General features: G+C 41.4%; 1 protein-coding gene across 1 annotated transcript in view; it reads left to right on the top strand.

Annotated features, from left to right (window-relative positions):
- LOC136876853 (WD repeat-containing protein 54) overlaps positions 1-16,041 on the top strand; it is a 240,518-nt gene that overhangs the window by 140,910 nt on the left and 83,567 nt on the right. The window lies entirely within an intron of this gene.

Below are 16,041 nucleotides of genomic sequence, written 5' to 3'. Positions count from 1 at the left end.
CAAGACTGTGTCCATACCTTTCAGCAATTTCTCCAGAGCTTGTGCAGTCTCAGTGAGAAAAACAGTCATCATCATCATCATTTCCCCTTATCCAGCTCCTGCCAGGTCGGGGTATTTATGGCACTTCTCCCTCTTTCCTTCCACCATTCCTCTTCTATGATCTTGTCCCAGTCTGAATTCCGTTTTCTTATACCGCTTTTCACCGATTCAATCCAGCTTGTTCTAGGTCTTCCTCTTGCTCTCGCACTTTGCCTCCACCATCTGTCTTGGAACTCTGTTCTCCTCCATCCTCTTTAGATGTCCAAACCACCTTAGTTTATTCTTTTCAACTCTCTCATTTAGCTTTCCTATCCCAACTTCCTTCCTAACATCTTCATTTCTCACTGTCTTTCCTATCATACTTCTTAGGAATTTCATCTCACTGGCTTGAATTCTACTCTCTTACCTGCTAGTCAGAGTCTAAGTCTCAGCTGCATAAGTCAGTATGGGTACACAGTACATTTTGTACATTATCACTTTACTTCTTTGTTCCAAACAAGTTTTCATACACTTTGGTAGCATGCATTACCCTGCTGTACCCTCCTGCTAATCTCCATGTCCACCCGAGCATTTTGCATTAATTCACTTCCTACGTATTTAAAGCTGTCCACAGTTTCCAGACTCTGACTTATTTTCTCTGTTCTGATTTTAATGCAATACTTCTCAATTTTTTCGTTCAGTACATCTAATTGTTGTTGTACTTCTTTGCTGGTCTTTCCCCAGATCACAACATCATCTGCGAATAGCAGTATCTTCATCTCTTTATCTCCACAGGCTTCCTTTCTTTCCTTTACAATTTTGTGCATGACCATAATAAACAAAAGAGGTGACAGCACACTCCCCTGTCTCAGTCCAGTCTTATTCCTAAACCATTCTGTCTTTTCAACTGGGGTCAGTACTCTACTAACATCTGCTTGCATCATTTCCAATATTTCTCTTCAAAGTCTCTTTTTAATCATGGTTTCCCAAACCTTCTCTCTGGGAACACTATCATATGCCTTTGCTTTATCTATGAAAGTCATGACCAGATCCTTTCCATATTCCCAGTTCTTTTCCATCAGCTGTCTCATGCTGTCTCTCCTTCAATCTTTCTTCTCATTCTTCTTTCTAATATCCTTTCCAATATTTTAACTACCTGCAATATAAGTGTGATTCGTCTATAATTACCACAAACTTTCTTGTCCCCTTTCTTAAAGACTGATATTATTATCCCTTTTTCCCAGTCTTCTGGTACACATTTGTTTCCATATACACTTTGGTAGTCGGTACAACCATTGCATACCAACAGGTCCAGCAGCCTTTATCATTTCCACACTGATTTCATCCATCCCTGTTGCTTTTTCCATCTTCATCCTTTGTACTGCTAACTCCACCTCCTGCATTGTTGTTGAGTCCTCACACTGTGTTGCTTCTATCTCCCCTGTACTGTTGTTCACATTTAATAGCTTATCAAAACACTCCTTCCACCTTCTCTTTATCTCTTCTGGGTGTGTTAACAGTTCCCCATCTTCCTTTTTCACTAGCTTTGAGGTAACTCTTTCTGTCCTCTGTCCATACAGCATCTTTTTACTGCCACCTAAGCTGTTTCCATTGTTTGTGTAAATTCTTCCCAACTCTTCTTCTTTTCTTCTCCTCCCACGTTCTTACATCTCCGTTTGCTGTTGAGATACTTCCTTTTGCTTTCTTCTGTTTGATCTCGGTTCCATTCTCGCCAGGCTGTCTTCTTTTCTTTCACCACTTTCCTAACTTCCTCATTCCACCACAGTGTCTCCTTTTCTTTCACTCTTGTAGATGTCCTGCCACAAGCACACACTGCTGCACTAACAACTGCCTTTTTTAAATTGTCCCACTCCTCTTCTACATTTTCCACTTCAGTGACTGGGATTTGTTGCTTCAATCTCTCCTGAAAATCTTCCTGTACATATTTGTCTGTCAATTTCCATACTTTTATTTTGCTTTCTTTTATCTCTCTTAGTTTTTCCATTTTTCCCAACCGTAATTTTTCCACCACAACTCTATGGTCCCCATCAAATGCTTCTCCTGGTAAAGCTGTCACATCCATCAACTTCCTGCGATTTTTCCTTTCCACCAAAAAGTAGTCAATTACTGATTTTGTTCTTCTGTCACCCCACCCATATCTCCTAATTTTCCTGCTATTTTTCTTTCAAAACCATGTATTCCCCACTATAAGTCCACTAGTTCCTCTCTTTTACAATTCCATATGGTCCAGTGACTTCTTCCTTCCCTTGTCTCTCATTTTCGACCTGTGCATTCAGATCTCCCATAATAACCACTTTCACACCTGAAATTTCTCTTTCTACTTTCTCCAAGAATCCTTCAATATCTTTTTCCCTTTTTCCTGTCTGTTGTGCATACATTTGTATGAAGTCGATCATTTCATTCTTCCTCTTTAGTCTCATCTCCACTATTCTGTCACTCACACATTCTACCACTTCAACATACTCCTCCAATAGTCCCACTCCGTTCATTGCCTCTTGGCCACCACTCCAGTATAATGTGTACTTCATTCAGCCCCATGAAGTTTACTACTTCCCTATTCCTATCATAATGTTAGTTACTGGCCGCCCAGTACCCTGAGAACTGAATGTTGCCTGCAGGGGACGCCCTACCCTTTACTAGTACCGTATCATATACTGTATAGGCTATTATTACAATGGGGTCGCCACTCCCAAAGGCATTTTATACCTACTGCCAGGTGTTATTCTAGGCTGCTCCACTGGAGTACGGATGTCTTCTGTAGCCGCTCCTCTGGAGTACAGACGTCCCCTCTTCCACCGCCGATGCCGTACCGAAGTCCACCTTCTCCGCCTCTGATGCCGTTGGAGTCTTCGCCCACACCCTGGGCTTGGGCCCTCCATGTTTGTGGCCCCTGGAGAGAGGGTGTCCCAGTATTTTAAAGCCCCCGGGAACTGGGCTGCCTGTTGGTCTGCGTGTTGTATTGGGTATTTCAACCAGCCCTACTGAATTGTAAGGTCCCTCTATCCGCCACCCAGGGACATGCCCTCTAGGAGTTAACAGGCTCGTAGAAGGGCTAGAATAACAATATCATTGGCAAATCTCAGTGTTTTGATTTCCTCTGCTTGGATTGTGATTCCTTTCCCAAATTTCTCTTTGATTTCCTTTATTGTCTGTTCAAGAGGAGAGGGGATAAACTGCAGCCTTGCCTCACTCCTTTTTTGGATTACTGCTTCTTTTTCAAAGCCTTTAATTCTTATCACTGCAGACTGATTTTTGTACAGATTGTAGATAATTCTTCGTTCTTGGTATCTGATCCCGATCACTTTCAGAATCTCAAATAGCTTGGTCCAATCAACATTACCAAATGCCTTGTACGTGGGCTTGTCTTTCCTAATTCGATCCTCTAAGATTGGACGTAAAGTCAGGATTGCTTCACATATTCCTACATTCCAAACTGATCTTCTCTAAACTCGGTTTCAACTTGTCTTTCCATTCTTCTGTAAATAAAACATGTTATAATTTTTCAAGTGTCAGATATTCATAAATAAACTAATGGTGCAGTAGTTTATACCTTGTCATCATGTGATTTATTGGAAATAGAAATATTCTGCCTAAAATCGAATGGTACTTCTCTTACATACTAAATGGAATAACCTTTCCATGCTGGTTTCTCCTATGGCAATCAGTAATTCAGAGGGAATGTCATCAATCCCACGTGCCTTGTTCCTACTTAGGTCTCTCAAAGCTCTGTCGAATTCCAACCTCAAAATAGGGTGTCCCATTTCATCAGCATCGACAGCCTCTTTTGGTTCCAGAACAATATAATCTAAATCTTTACCTAGATACAACTGTTGGATATGTTCCTGCCATCTTTCTGCCTTGTCTTCTTTCCATAGAAATGGTTTTCCATCTAAGCTCTTAATATTCATACACCTAATTTTCCTTTCTCCAAAGTTTTCCTTGATTTTCATGTATGCAGAGTTTACTTTTCCTACGATCATACAACCTTTAACATCCTTGCACTTCTCTTTCAGCCATTCTTCGTTACCTGTCCTGCACTTTCTTTTTACTTGATTCTTTAATCATCTGTATTCCTTTCTGCCGTCCTCATTTTTTAATTCTTATATTTTAGTCATTCATCAATCGGGTCTAATATCTTCTGAGTTATCTGCTGATTCTTGCTTGATCTTACCTTTCTTCTTAAAGTGTCTTAAAGCCCTGCTGATCTCATTCTTCATGACTGTCCATTCTTCCTCTATTGTGACTCCTTCAGCCTTTTCATTTAGTCCTTGTGCAACCCTCACACTTTTTTCTTTCAAATTATCTAGGTTCCGTCTTCTTGCATTCCTTCCTTTCTTCAATTTCTTCAACTTCAGATGATATTTCTTAACTGACAAGTTGTGGTCAGAGTCGACGTCTGCTCCTGGGAATGCAACACGTGGTTTCTAAATCTCTGCCTGATCATAATGGAGTCTACTTAATATCTTCCAGTGTTCCATCCACGTATACAGCCATTGTTTGTGGTGTTTGAACCAAGTATTAGCAAGGACTAAATTACAGTATGATCAGTGCAGAATTCAGTTAGTCGACTTCCTCTTTCATCCCTTTGTCTCAGTCAAAATTCACGTACGTCATTACCTTCTCTTCCTGGGCTTACCTCTGCAATCCAGTCTCCCATCACAATTAGATTCTTGTCACCTTTTACAAGTTTTATTAAATCTTCTATCTCTTCATATATTCTTTTAATTTCTTCATCATGTGCTGAACTAGTAGACATATAAACCTGCACTATTGTAGTGGGCATTGGCTTGGTGTCTATGTTGAAAACAACAAAAATCCTTTCACTATGCTGGTTGTAGTTGCTTACCCACTGCCCTATTTTCTTATTCGTTATTAAACCAACTCCTGCATTTCCCCTGTTTATTTTATGTTGATAATTTTGTAGTCACTTAGTCAAAAATCCTGGTCTTCCTTGCAACGTATTTCTCTTATGCCAACTACATCTAATTTTGGTCTATCAATTTTCCTCTTCAGATTCTCTAACCTACCACAAGGATTCAAACTTGTGACATTCTGTGCTCCTGATAATTGCAGTCTCCACCCGGAGATGCAAATGAGGGACTATTTTACCTCCACAATATTTTACCCCGGAGAAAGAATAGAATATACTGTCATTAAACAATGTACATTATAATAGACTAAGTCCAACATTCTATAAAAAATATGCTTTTAAAAATCCTGAGTATGCTATTAAACATTGTTCATTCCCTTGGAATATATACTGTACTAACTACTTTATGCTATACTACAAGTAATATATCCACATATTTACTAATTTATATGGAGGTGCAGCAATTTTTCTTCAAATTCCTGTGTATTGTAAATGCTGTTTCCTCTCAGCCAGTTTTTTAGAATCTTTTGAAAGGAGTTCACTGACATATCTCTTCATAAAGTCAAATAATAATACTAGATTATAATGTATTATTATTTAAGTACATTTCAATACAGACCATAACATGAGATTTATAACATGTAATATCTCTTCACTTCAATAGGAGCTTGTTAAAGCTATCATTCCTGTGTAGTTAGGATATTTTTGCATTTTCTTTAAACATGAGGGGTGTCTATACCATTTCTTCTTTTTGTATTATGTTGATGTTCCTCCTTCCTTAATGGGTAATTAATCAGGTTTCCTTTGATGTCCATTGCCATTATGCAGTATGTATTGAGGGAAGATTCATTATTCCTAGTTCTTGGAAAACGGTGCTACACGATTGCTTGTCTAAAATTCCCTTTATGCTCCTGATTGCTTTCTTTTGCCATATAAAAAGATCCTGAGCCCCTGTGCAATTCCCCTACATAATTGTTCCATACGGTACTATAGATGTGAATGGAAAAAAGCATAGTAAGCAGATATTATTTGAGGTTTGGTAACACATTTCTTCAGTTTTTGCAATAAAATTATTATTATTATTATTATTATTATGTGCGTATGGACCCAATGGATCACGCAAAGCTCTAACGATTCTGTTTTCTGAGTTGCTAAACAGCTCTCATCCTTTCTCCGTGGATCCTTTTTCGTTCTTCTGTCCACTTTGCTCCAGTCTTCTTTTTCACTTCGTTCTCTGGTTGCACCTTCCATCCATTAATTTTTTTCCTATAAAGGTTTCTGTCCGCGGTGTCATTTGGGTTTATCTGGGCTTTTTCCAGATCCTTCTTCACTTCTAGTACCCATGGAATATTTTTTAGATGTTCTATGTAGGTGAGAATCTTGTGTGTCAGTCTACTTGCCGGCAATCTGTGGACGTGCCCATAGAATTTCAGACGTCTTTTATTATTATTATTATTATTATTATTATTATTACAAAATTAAATTAATATTCTTCTTCTTTCTTGTGAACCGGCCAAACTTAGGACCACGCCAATACCACTTCACTTCCTTCTAATCATCCCTTCTTCCTTCCTCTTTCTCCACAGTGCCTTCATTCTTCCAGAATGTTTCGCTCTTCTCTCTTCAGTCCATCTTCCCCCTCTGTGCTCTTTCTTTTCTTCAACCAGAACTTTTATGTTGGAAAGTCTTTTCCTGAATTGGTCTCTATCACGACATTCTTCATCTGCAATTCCTAACCTCTTAAGTTCTTCCTTCATCTGCTTGGCATATCCCCCCTGACTGTTCAAGTAGTATATTTTATTAAAAATTTCTTTATTTAACCTTGCTGGATCCATTCTGACCATGTGTCCATAGAATCGCAGCCATCTTTTCCCTACTGTTGTTTCCAGGTCTTCTGTTCTTTTGTATATCTCCTTATTTGATCGTAATCTGTAGTTTCCCTCTACCACCCTTGGGCTGTAAATCCTCCTCAATATTCTCCTTTCAATCTTTAGTAGTTTTTCCTTCCAACCGGGCGAGTTGGCCGTGCGCGTAGAGGCGCGCGGCTGTGAGCTTGCATCCGGGAGATAGTAGGTTCGAATCCCACTATCGGCAGCCCTGAAGATGGTTTTCCGTGGTTTCCCATTTTCACACCAGGCAAATGCTGGGGCTGTACCTTAATTAAGGCCACGGCCGCTTCCTTCCAACTCCTAGGCCTTTCCTATCCCATCGTCGCCATAAGACCTATCTGTGTCGGTGCGACGTAAAGCCCCTAGCAAAAAAAAAAAAAAAAAGTAGTTTTTCCAGGTTCATTAGTGTTGCTGTTTCCACCCCATGCAGAGTCACTGGTTTTACCACAGCATCATAATGTCTTAGTTTCGCATTGATGGAAAGATTCTTTTTGTTGTAAATGGCTTTGGTGGCAATGTTTAGCCTTTCCAACTTAAGTCTTCTATTTTCCATGGCCTCTTTATCCATCCCGTTGCTACTGATAATCTCTCCCAGGTATTTAAACTGCTTTGTGACCTTCACTTCGCCATATTTTGTCTTCATTGTTCTCTTCACATAATTCCTGTCCGTGCTCACCATCTCTGTTTTTGTGAAGGAGATTTTTAAACCTGTTTCCTCGGCTATCTCCTGTAGTTCATTTATCTGTGTTATTGCTTCCTGTTCTGTCTCAGCGAAGAGTGCCAAATCATCAGCAAAGGCCAAACACTTGGGTTTGACATGTTTATTTTTACTACCTATTATAGCACCTGAGTCGTCATGTTTCCACAGTGTTTTCATGACCTTATTTAGAACCACGTTGAAGAGTGTTGGGGATAAACTGTCACCCTGTCTCAGATCTGTTTTTATCTGGAAGGGTTTGCTGATCTCTCCTCGAAATTTCACTTTGGATATGGTGTTTGTTAGTGTTAACCTAAGTAAGTTGAGTGTTTTTTGATCGATGCCATATTCTGTCAAAATTTCCATCAATGTGTCTCTATCTATGGAATCGTATGCTTTTTGAAAGTCAACAAAAGAGATGAAGATGTTCTTTGGTCGCAATATTATTGTTATTGTTGTGTTTGAACATTCCTATCTTGTTGCTAGTTGTGTTGCTTAGGTAAAAGAAAATTTCTTCAGTTTTGCTGCAATTTAAGACCCGTTTATTCCCCTTTAGACATGTCAATGACTCCTGAAACCCCTCCCTGTTTTGAGTAACTACAGTTTTTAGTTCTTTATCTGCCATTATAAGAGTAATGTCATGTGCATAGAGTACAATCTTGCTCGATAAGTTCTCAGGAAAGTCATTAATATTTACAAGAAAAAGGAATGGCGCGACTACTGATCCAAGACCTGTAACACCATGATGCTTAAATTTAGAAATTACTGTCTCGTGTGATACTGTATCAAAGATGTGGCACCAGTAATAGTGTGGGACTCAAGATTATTTATTATTTCAGAGATAACACATTTTGTAGCTCTAGTGGTTGATTTTCCTGCCCTAAAAGTTATTGTATTTTGAAAGTTGTGTTTTCATACAATATTCTATTATTTTTTATAAGATTGGCACAAGTGCCATTGGTCAGTAGCTGTCTGGACTATTTCTATTCCTTTTCTTATAAACTGGAACTATTATTGTAATCCTCAGACCGTCTGGAAAAATAAAGTTCTTAATCGTATTACATCAATACGGACCACTACAATGAAATTTGTCAATTGCAACATACCAGTTAGTCAAATTTCAAAATGGTTTCTATGTGCTTTGTGAGTTCTGTAAGATGACATGAAACAACTTCATAGGTTGGATTTGACTCTAAACGGAGATGCCATGCAAAAATGTAAGTTCCTGTGATTGGGAATGTCCCACGACTTGTAATCTGGTGGCATTGCAGGATGTGTCTGTTATATTCAGTTAATATTAGCCTTACCGGGCAAGTTGGTCGTGTGGTTAAAGGCGCGCGTCTGTGAGCTTGCATCCGGGAGATAGTGGGTTCGAATCCTACTGTCACGGCCCTGAAGGTGGTTTTCTGTGGTTTCCCATTTTCACACCAGACAAATGCTGGGACTGTACCTCACTTAAGGCCACAGCCGCTTCCTTCCAACTCCTAGGCCTTTCCTGTCCCATTGTCGCCATAAGACCTATTTGTGTCGGTGCGACGTAAAAAAAAAACTCACTAGCAAAAAAAAAAAAATTATATATATAGTTGTGTTTTCAGCCATTTGATGGGTTTGACTACCACTGTCAAGAAGCCCTCATACTTTATGTGTTCTCTAACATTAACAATAACAGTTGACTGTGACCTTTCTTACTGTGTGCACATCATTAGACCTCTCTACTTATACTACTGCTACCATGGGAGCTGTTGGTGTCTACTGGTGATTTATTACACTTGCGGCAATGCCCAGAAGTGCATCAAGCAATTAAAGCACAGTTTATTATCACGTGCAGACCGTATTCTTTGACAAGTGCTTAGTTTCTGAAATATTTATGCAAATACAAGTCGTATGTGATTGGATGTGTGATTCTGGGAAACAACAGGTCTTGATTGACCTTGACTTTCTAAGGCTTGCCATTTATGCTCTAAATGTTTAAAAGGTTGCTGGAGAATCTAACTCAAATTCCCAACCTCTTCTCCCCTCATTTCATGATCCAAATGGTCTACTGCATGCTGTGCTAAGATAATATTTTCTAACTGAAGAGCTATCAAATTACTAGAAAATGTGTTAATGAATTGCCTAAGTTCAATAGGTACAGGCTTAAGCTTCAAAATCTGTCTGATGCAGAGCTAGTCCCATGCAGCACTGTAGTACTGGGTAGCTGCTCGTAACAAATAATGAAACTTCTCACTGAATCTTAAGCTTGCATTATTGTCAACTACTGTATAGTTTTAAAATTATCTAAAAATGATAACCAGTCTTCGTAATTCCATTGAATGTAGAAAACTACTGGCTGGACTGGAGCTTTAGTCTGTTCCACTTGTAGCTGAGACTGTATTTACTGTCTACATCAACAAATGATGCAAGTTGTGAACGAATATACTCTGACAGAACTAACATAAATAAGCTCCCCTCATAAACATTTTGGACCTGGATTTTATTCCGATAGAAATTCTTTACCTACCTTTCATCAAGATGTGGATTAAATGTGATTTAATGTAATGTACTATTCACATTTTCAACGTTTGTGTATGTGGTTCTGCTTATTTGAATTTTGCGTACGTGCCAACTATAAAGTGTACTTTGGCTGTGAGCATCTGTCTGCCGCTGCCCTCTACCTACGGAAACTTCAATTTCCTTGTCTTGCCTCTTCATTATCTCCCCAAACTACAGTGTCATCAGCAAAGAGCATAGACTTTACTTGCTCGCCCATCATCTTCTCCTTGATATTATGTAGAGTTCTATCCATGATGATAGTGAAGAGTAAGGGAGACAATACACTTCCCTGTCTTAAGCCTGTCACGACTCTGAACCGTTCACTTTGACCCACTTTGGTTCTAACGCAGCTTTCATAAGTTTGATACAATGCTCTTTACCATCTGCATTGTTTCATTCCCAATCTGCCTCTGTCAATGTTTTCCATACCAAATTCCTCGGAACACTGTCATATGCCTTTTCAATATCTAGAAACGTTACTACCATGTCCTTTGCATATTTCCAATACCTTTCCATCATTTGACGCAATGTAAATATTGGGTCAAATGTGGACCTGCCTCTTCTGAATCCATACTGGTGTTCTGTCAATTTTCCCTCTACTCTGTGTCTTATTCATTTATTCAAGATTCTTTCAATGATCTTAGCTGTGTGAGGTATCAGTGTCACTCCTCTGTTGCTTCCTGTCTCCTCTCAATGATCTCAGCTGTATGAGGTATGAGTGTCACTCCTCTGTTGCTTCCTGTCTCAATGATCTCAGCTGTATGAGGTATCAGTGTCACTCCTCTGTTGCTTCCTGTCTCAATGATCTCAGCTGTGTGAGGTATCAGTGTCACTTGCTTCTTGTCTCCTTTCAATGATCTCAGCTGTATGAGGTATGAGTGTCACTCCTCTGTTGCTTCCTGTCTCCTCTCAATGATCTCAGCTGTATGAGGTATCAGTGTCACTCCTCTGTTGCTTCCTGTCTCCTCTCAATGATCTCAGCTGTGTGAGGTATCAGTGTCACTCCTCTGTTGCTTCCTGTCTCCTCTCAATGATCTCAGCTGTATGAGGTATCAGTGTCACTCCTCTGTTGCTTCCTGTCTCCTCTCAATGATCTCAGCTGTGTGAGGTATGAGTGTCACTCCTCTGTTGCTTCCTGTCTCCTCTCAATGATCTCAGCTGTATGAGGTATCAGTGTCACTCCTCTGTTGCTTCCTGTCTCAATGATCTCAGCTGTATGAGGTATGAGTGTCACTCCTCTGTTGCTTCCTGTCTCCTCTCAATGATCTCAGCTGTATGAGGTATCAGTGTCACTCCTCTGTTGCTTCCTGTCTCCTCTCAATGATCTCAGCTGTATGAGGTATCAGTGTCACTCCTCTGTTGCTTCCTGTCTCCTCTCAATGATCTTAGCTGTATGAGGTATCAGTGTCACTCCTCTGTTGCTTCCTGTCTCCTCTCAATGATCTCAGCTGTATGAGGTATCAGTGTCACTCCTCTGTTGCTTCCTGTCTCCTCTCAATGATCTCAGCTGTATGAGGTATCAGTGTCACTCCTCTGTTGCTTCCTGTCTCAATGATCTCAGCTGTATGAGGTATCAGTGTCACTCCTCTGTTGCTTCCTGTCTCCTCTCAATGATCTCAGCTGTATGAGGTATCAGTGTCACTCCTCTGTTGCTTCCTGTCTCCTCTCAATGATCTCAGCTGTGTGAGGTATCAGTGTCACTCCTCTGTTGCTTCCTGTCTCAATGATCTCAGCTGTGTGAGGTATCAGTGTCACTCCTCTGTTGCTTCCTGTCTCCTCTCAATGATCTCAGCTGTATGAGGTATCAGTGTCACTCCTCTGTTGCTTCCTGTCTCCTCTCAATGATCTCAGCTGTATGAGGTATCAGTGTCACTCCTCTGTTGCTTCCTGTCTCCTCTCAATGATCTCAGCTGTATGAGGTATCAGTGTCACTCCTCTGTTGCTTCCTGTCTCCTCTCAATGATCTCAGCTGTATGAGGTATCAGTGTCACTCCTCTGTTGCTTCCTGTCTCCTCTCAATGATCTCAGCTGTGTGAGGTATCAGTGTCACTCCTCTGTTGCTTCCTGTCTCAATGATCTCAGCTGTATGAGGTATCAGTGTCACTCCTCTGTTGCTTCCTGTCTCCTCTCAATGATCTCAGCTGTGTGAGGTATCAGTGTCACTCCTCTGTTGCTTCCTGTCTCAATGATCTCAGCTGTATGAGGTATCAGTGTCACTCCTCTGTTGCTTCCTGTCTCCTCTCAATGATCTCAGCTGTATGAGGTATCAGTGTCACTCCTCTGTTGCTTCCTGTCTCCTCTCAATGATCTCAGCTGTGTGAGGTATGAGTGTCACTCCTCTGTTGCTTCCTGTCTCCTCTCAATGATCTCAGCTGTATGAGGTATCAGTGTCACTCCTCTGTTGCTTCCTGTCTCAATGATCTCAGCTGTATGAGGTATCAGTGTCACTCCTCTGTTGCTTCCTGTCTCCTCTCAATGATCTCAGCTGTATGAGGTATCAGTGTCACTCCTCTGTTGCTTCCTGTCTCCTCTCAATGATCTCAGCTGTGTGAGGTATGAGTGTCACTCCTCTGTTGCTTCCTGTCTCCTCTCAATGATCTCAGCTGTGTGAGGTATGAGTGTCACTCCTCTGTTGCTTCCTGTCTCCTCTCAATGATCTCAGCTGTATGAGGTATCAGTGTCACTCCTCTGTTGCTTCCTGTCTCAATGATCTCAGCTGTATGAGGTATCAGTGTCACTCCTCTGTTGCTTCCTGTCTCCTCTCAATGATCTCAGCTGTATGAGGTATCAGTGTCACTCCTCTGTTGCTTCCTGTCTCAATGATCTCAGCTGTATGAGGTATCAGTGTCACTCCTCTGTTGCTTCCTGTCTCCTCTCAATGATCTCAGCTGTATGAGGTATCAGTGTCACTCCTCTGTTGCTTCCTGTCTCCTCTCAATGATCTCAGCTGTATGAGGTATCAGTGTCACTCCTCTGTTGCTTCCTGTCTCCTTTCTTGAAAATTCGTCTAATGACCTCTTTCATCGACTCTTTTCTCTCTATATCACTCTGAACAGTCTATACAACCATTGGTAGACCTACTGCTCCTGCTGCTATTATGATTTCTATGGTGACCTCGTCAATTCCAGCTCCCTTGCCTCCCCATAAGACCTATCCGTGTCGGTGCGACATAAAGTGGCTAACAAAAAAAGAATTCTTTTAGTGGCCCACTCAATCTCTGCCATGGACACATCATTTTCCTTCTCTTCCATCTGCACTAAATCTGGTTCTTCAATTTCTCCTTGTACCGAGGTATTTTGCACGTTGTAAAGCTGTTCAAAGTATTTTTCCCACCTCTGCAATATATCCTGCTTCTGTGTGTCACTCCCTCCTGTTCATTTTTAATGATGTTAGCACCTTCACCTGGGTTTTTCTTCTTTTATACCCACTGGAATAAGATTTTTTGCTTCCGGTTGTATCTTCTTGCAGAGATTCAGTGAATTTTTGCCAGCATTTCTTTTTCTCTTTTTGAACCACCTTGGAGCATTCCTTCTTGCAGTGCCTGTACTCTGTTTTGCATTCTGTTGTTCTTTTCCAAGGTTGTTTCTTCCATTTACTTACTTGACTGTTGTTCCTTGTGGAACATAGGGCATCAACAAAGCATATCCATCTGATCCTGTTGCCAGCCAATCTCTTCACCTCTCTCCAAGTGCCTCCATGTGTACAGATCTTTGCCACGTTTGTTTGGGCCTTCCTCTCCTCCTTTTACCCTGCGGGTTCCAATCCAGTGCCTCTCTCTCAATGGCTTCATTCCCTTTCCTCAACGTATGCCCTATCCATTTCCATTTCCGCCGCTTTATCTGTATGGCCATCTCGGTTTCACCTGTCCTTCTCCATAGTTCATGATTGGAGATTACTTCCGGCCAGTAGATGTTTAGAATCTTCCTTAAACAGCGGTTGACAACTGTGTGCAACTTGGAGGTAATCACTTTAGTCACTCTCTAGGTCTCGGACCCATATCATAGGATAGCCTTGACATTACTTCTGAAAATACGAAGTTTGGCCCTAATAGATATTTTGTTGTTCTTCCATACCGGATAGAGCTGAACAATGGCACCATTTGCTTTTTGTATACGTTGAGAAACAACCTGTACTGCTCCTCCATCTTTGGTAACTACACTGCCCAAATAGGTAAAAGTATCCACATCCTCTATAGGTTCATCACTGAAGACAAATGGGTCTAGTTTGTTGGTGTTAGTCCTTAGGGCTTTGGTCTTCTTTGAGTTGATTGTTAGTGTTGTAACCAAGGTTGAAGTTTACAAAACACAACTTTTATTGCTTCACTTTATGATATTTACACAAATAACTGAAATTTATTTTGAAGCAAAAAGGAATATTGAATCTTGAGAAAAGTCTGTCTTTATACAATATGTACAGATTTACAGTCTTTATATACACTTCTATCTTGAAAAGATAGTCTTTGTGAATTGACACGTTGATAGTCGAAAACTATCTGGCACACTAACATAAATGTCTTTGAGAGTCCTTGTTTGTTGAAGTGCCTGAATTCCTAAAAAGCAAGTTCAATTGATTGAAGAAATTCCACCTAGCGAAACTAAGGGAGCTTGCGTAAATTAGGGAATGAAAATGGCTTGTAAAAGAATTACGGAACATAGGCAGCGGAAACAGGTAAGGGAGCGGTGACCAGAGGTGAAACCTCGTACTGCCAGAAATTCAGTCCACCTGGTCGAAGCACATTTTCAAGAGGAGTAGCCTCCGTGCTCGACGTAGGGTGTATTCTGGAGCTGGACACCGGGGCGAGTGGGCAATTGAGCAGGCAGGGAGCTCCTATTTATACTACACTCGATGGTCAGGCACGCGCACTGAGGGCTGCGCGTCGAAGCTAGCAGAATGATACACAGGCGCGCGTGCAGCTGGCTGGAGGAGCGAGAAAGGGAGCGCCGGACATACAACACCCTCCCCTCCTAAATACGCCGGTACGGCGTGAAACGGCGGCGGCGCTGGCGGCGACTGCGATGCTGGGGCGGAGCTGCTGATTTCTCTGTTGTATTGTCCGGAGCTGGAACTGGGCGGAGTGGCGCTGTCTCGTCCTGAAAGGAACCCATTGTTATTAAATGATCTAAAGCGCGTTCAGCAATAGATTTATCAGGTTTAGCAATAGCATCAATAGCTGGACAGGGGCGGTAGCGCAGACGTATCTGATCTTGATGGCGGCAGATACGTTTCTCCGTAGTCTGTATCTCGTATAGACGATGACCCAAAGATCTGCAGATGACTCCAGGTATCCAGAGTGGGTTGGATTTGAATGTCCTGGTGTAGACCTTGTCGTTGAGGGAGAACTTCGTTGGTGATGTCTTATGCTGGGCCGGAAGAGGCTGTAACAGAGAAAGTAAAGTTCTGTGAGGTCGTCCATGGAGCTTCTGTGCAGGAGTGATATTATCAGCGCCGGGTAGAGTTCTGTAGTTGTTTAAGAGTTGGAGCAAGGCTTGGTCTTTAGTTAAGCCTGAAGAGACAGCTTTCTTCATACTTCTTTTAAATGTTTGTACGAAGCGTTCAGCTTCACCATTAGATTGAGGGTGAAAAGGTGGTGCTAGGATATGACGAATGCCATTATGTGTACAAAAGTTCTGAAAAGCAGTAGCTGTAAATTGAGGTCCGTTGTCCGAAATGAGTACTTGCGGTAAACCTTCTGTAGTAAAGATTTTCTGGAGAGCACGAATGGTAGCTTCGGTTGTAGTAGTCGAATGCATATCCACGACATATGGAAAGTTTGACAGTGAATCGATGACTATTAACCACATGGAATTGAGGAAAGGACCTGCGAAATCGATGTGAACTCGTTCCCATGGAGTAGTAGCAGGAGGCCATGAAGCAAGATCAGAAGACGGGGCGTTCTGATTCGTTTGACATTGCTCACAATGACGTATTAGCTTTTCGATGGCGGCATCAATACCGGGCCAGTAGCAGTGTTGACGGGCGAGTTGCTTTGTTCTGGAGATACCCCAATGGCTTTG

The sequence above is a fragment of the Anabrus simplex genome, chromosome 7, assembly GCF_040414725.1.
Source record: "Anabrus simplex isolate iqAnaSimp1 chromosome 7, ASM4041472v1, whole genome shotgun sequence".
In the NCBI taxonomy this organism is placed as follows: Eukaryota; Metazoa; Arthropoda; class Insecta; order Orthoptera; family Tettigoniidae; genus Anabrus; species Anabrus simplex.
Note: the sequence above shows the minus strand (reverse complement) of the source record. Positions and strands in the feature narration are given on the sequence as shown.